The sequence below is a fragment of the Trachymyrmex septentrionalis genome, unplaced genomic scaffold (assembly GCF_001594115.1).
Source record: "Trachymyrmex septentrionalis isolate Tsep2-gDNA-1 unplaced genomic scaffold, Tsep1.0 scaffold148, whole genome shotgun sequence".
Lineage (NCBI taxonomy): Eukaryota > Metazoa > Arthropoda > Insecta > Hymenoptera > Formicidae > Trachymyrmex > Trachymyrmex septentrionalis.
The window spans coordinates 818,826-823,378 of NW_017304631.1; the positions used below are offsets into that span (position 1 = coordinate 818,826).

The 4,553-nt window shown below is 36.3% G+C and overlaps 1 protein-coding gene across 1 annotated transcript in view; it reads right to left on the minus strand.

Annotated features, from left to right (window-relative positions):
• Positions 1-3,405, minus strand: part of LOC108745707 (protein-tyrosine sulfotransferase) — an 84,606-nt gene extending 81,201 nt beyond the window's left edge. The window contains exon 1 of the mRNA XM_018482014.1: positions 3,086-3,405. The gene's annotated coding sequence lies outside the window, so the exon portion shown is untranslated. The remainder of the gene's footprint in view (positions 1-3,085) is intronic.
• Positions 3,406-4,553: the final 1,148 nt, after the last annotated feature.

The window sequence follows — 4,553 nt, forward strand, 5'->3', positions numbered from 1 at the left end:
TTTTTTTATTTCACTCTTCTTCTCTCGGAGTGACCGCTATTGTTTTCGCTCGCCAGTCCGTATTACAGTCCGTTTATGATATTGACTTACTCCGCAAGCTGTACCGCAGTGCCGCTAGCGGTGTGCATGTGTGTACGTATCGCGTATCTATTTTGCGTAACGTCCGAGCTTCATCGCGCCTTCCGTATGACGTACAATATCAAAAACGTAACAGCAAAAGAGACTCAACTTTACGGCGCGGCCGTATAGAATAATTAACGACACTCCTTCGGCAATACAAAAGATATGTCAATGAGCTTTTGTTTCGTAGAGATGAAAGTACACGTATTTTCAATTAAATCCTCGATCCTTTGGCTTATAGATTACTATCCTTTCATAGTAGCGTCCATCGAGATAAATTAGTAAGATAAATTAATGTACGGTTAATAAGAGTAGTTTCCACGACAGTGCACATCTCATTTTCCTCAACTCGTTTTAATTTTTAACTCGCATTTTGCCGACAGTTAAGTTGTGAAATATAATTTATTATCTTTTATTTTTATACGATAAATATGTATTGTATTCACTCTTTGGAGCGATGGAACTAGTTCGAAAACTTTCTAACGGGATTTACGTTTCTAATAAATACACAAAGTGAGTAAAGAAATAAGTTTATAAATGGTCGGCGCATTGTTCTCGTTAAAACAAAACTTAATTCGTAGTTTATGAAATTTGTTAATTATTAATTAGATTAATTACAACGAAAATTAATGTATGCAAACAGTTGCCTGTAGTACAATCGATTAGTATATCGGAATTGCACAGCAGTATATAGAAATATATTCTACAAATGTTTGTAAACAAATGTTTAAAATGTCCGAAATAAATGTCTGCATAAAATCATAAAATATAAATGTAATATTATAAAATAACTTTATTCAAAATATTCCCTCGTCGCAGGGTCGTGAGAATTAACAGCATTACTGAATTTAACCGGAGAATTTCTGTTACAGTAATTATAATCTTGCTCACACAGGCTGTTTCACAATCTCGTTTTGTAATTTTCAATTTTAACTTATAGATTCTTCAATAAATTTGCATTTTTCCTCTCTCATCCCCCACCCGAAGAACCTCCGAGAAAATCGTCATCTTTCGCCGCAACTGTATAATATTCAATACTATTCTCATTATAATTAAACGTTGAACCCAAACTTCGGGAAAGTAAAGTCAATTTAAATGAATAATGAAGTTTCGTTATATTTAATTTAACACTCCCAGAAGTTTCATTCGCATCTTCATTTACAATCGTTTATATTTTAGAAACTATTCACAGGTTGCTTCTACGTTTTAATTAAGACGCAATCAATTCTGATCAACAAAAATATAAAGCTATATATTAAAATCTATATGGTTTTAACTTATTAATGATTCTTCTCGTAGCTGCAATTTTATATATTTACCAGGATTTATGGCTCTCACGCAAAAAAAATTGGTAAAAACAACTCTGGTTAAATAAGTTATGTCGAAAACAAAGTCTCACAATTCTCTGTAACCGTAAATAAATATATATTGTGTATTCTGTGTAAAACTAAAAATTGATGATTATCAGTTAAATAATCTGCAAATTACTATAATAAAAAAAGGATTCGATGAAAAAAACCTAATTATAAAAAAAGATTAATATTTTATGTTCTTCATTATATGGCTAAAAAAATATTTTACGTCTATTATGGAAACGTTCGCTTTCAACGTTACGTTCGAAATTCCTCAGATATGAATGCAATTAACGGTGACTGATAAGTCGCAACTTTTTTTCGCATTCGATGTGTTTTTCCTATCATGTACATATCAGAATTTAAAATCCTGGCACATCCGCGTTAGAATTTAAAATGCCGAGATACAAACCTGTTAGAATTTAAAATCACAGCGTCGACACACTTTGGTTTCCGGTATATTTTAGTTTTTTTCGGTGGAATGCATAAAAATATACAAAAAATGTATCAAATATATAAAACGTATAAAAAATATACGAACAACGAGAATAACAGTTAATTTATGACATTTCATTACGAATGCATTAAGCGTGCAAAATACGCGCTACAAAAATACATCTTTGAAACCATCGATCGCATTGGAAAAAGTCTGATTGAGTTAATTGAAATTTTGATTGAAAATAGACGGATTAGCATTTTCTAGTTAAATCTATTACAATTTCAGGCTATATTCCAAAATGTCCTCTCCGAGCAAAAATTTCACTCGATATTTAAAAATACGAGTATCTTTTGAATACCGAGAGAGAACATTTTGGAAGCTCCAGTTGAAGTAACCTGCAGAATTTTGACCGACGCGAATCAGAATCTTCCGATTCTGTCTTTTCAACCAGAAATTGTTCTCAACCTCGTCGAACTTTCAGTGGTTCACACGAATATGCATGTTTTTCGGCCGTGGTCTAGGAAGTCGCGATTCACACACACCGCGCAAATAGTCCTCCCCGGATGGACGCGACGCCATCTGACGCTTTCTCCGGATCGCGCGTCCTCCCTCCGCGCGAAAAAAAAAGTGTATGTGCTTGCGTAAACGCGAGATGATCGTATCATTCGCGAGGCGTCGGAATGCGGAAATATTTTCTCGTCGGACAAAAATAAATAACGCGCGATCTTTTCGCATGACATTTCGCCATTCTACGGATGGATTCCATATTTCTACGCATGGCACGGTCATCGACGCATCAGGTGTCAGTCACCCCGGAGAACGCGAAAGTCTCGCGTATGCGCGCGGTCTGGTTTGACGCACGCAAGTATAACGCACTCACGCACGCATCTTCGTTTCCCTGTGCGATGTCACGGAACCTGCGACGTGACACAACTGATCGCCCCACGGATTCGTGAGCGGAGCGTCGTGCGATCGTACATACCGTTCGGTGAGCGTCATATATAAATAGCATTCTACGAGCGTTATAAAAAAAAAAAAAACTTATCGGAGAAAGTTGACGTCAAAAACTTGACATGTCACAGCCGGGAGGGAATATCCAGTCGCACTGCGCTCTACGATGAAGATATCGGCGACGCGATCGCAAGCGAGAGAAGGAACTCCGATCGCTACTCACCCGGCGTTCCGTTGACCGTGGCAATTCCACCCGTGACCCGTCGTCGTCGTCGTGGCCGTTGTCGTCTTCGTCCCGCGTGTCGCGCGCCTTTCACTAGTTTCGCAATCGACGTAGAAGATGCGGCGTCCTCGTGAATTCTTCCTTCGGCGCCGGCTTTACTTTTTCGGATCACACACGACGCGTGTCGATCGACGTAAGACGATTGACGGATCGCCGTGAAACGTACGGGCTCACGCGGACACGCACGAATGCGAGGACTGCGAAGCCGAGTACGGAAGGAACTACTCCGAACGCTCCCATCGGTCAGCTGCTACTGGCCGCCCGACACTCGTCTGCGACGTCAGCGTCAGCGCGGCGGGAAAAGGGCGGACGATTGCGAGTTGCGCTTGCGCGCCGCCTCATGGCGTCGCACGAAAGCTCCGACGCATCAGCTAGTTCCGTTGGAGTCCGTTGGATGGTGCTGCGTTGCGCGCCCGCGCTTTTCTCCAAATGACGTCGCATTTCGCGACTGTGATTTTAGAAATAAAATCAATGCTACATGAATGCTGTTTCTGATCTTTCTTTTTTCTCGTATTCTAAATACTTTTTCCCCGCGCGTATAATAATGAACTACTCTTACATTTAAATCTTTTGAAATTTATATACGTTTGTTGAGATTTTTTAATTTAATATTTCTTTTATAAATTTTAAATCTTTTTTTCACAAGAAACTAATATAATACTAGGTTCTTATGTAATTATGATAAATGTAAATATATAATGGTCAGTCTAATATATTGAATTCTTCAATTTATTAGTTGGTAAGCATAATTAAGTTGACAAGTATAATTTATTTTATTTCTAATATCTATATGTATATAATATTTTTGTTCTTTTTCTTATTTAATTGGAATCTTCTATATTCTTATAAGTCATTGATATTAATTTGAAATACATTTTTACATGTATTTTTTACGTAATTATAACGAAATGTGACAGTATTCTCACTAAATTATAAAAATAAAATCGACGTTATACAATTTCGACGGAATACAATTTAAATATTCAGAAAGAAAAAAAATATAAACAGCATCTCATCACAAAATTGTTTGGTAACCATCATCACAAACATCATTTCGACAAAGTCAGCTCAGTCGACGATGACAATTGAGATTAAACATATAGCGAAAGTTGAGTGTCAGTTACATATAATAATACGAAAAGATATCTAAAGGAGCGAAAATGGCAATGACAGCTCAGATTATAATTGGTATGTACCATAATTCGATATATATTTTTCATATGTATTCAATCAGACTTGTAAATATTGCATATATAACTTAATAAAGTCATTTCTTAAATTATAATGAAAAATGTTTTAAAAACATTATATTTATACACGAAATATAACAATATATTTTATTTAATATCTATCTATAATAATTATGAAGGTTATGCGTTTCGCGAAACATTATCTATAATAATTAATA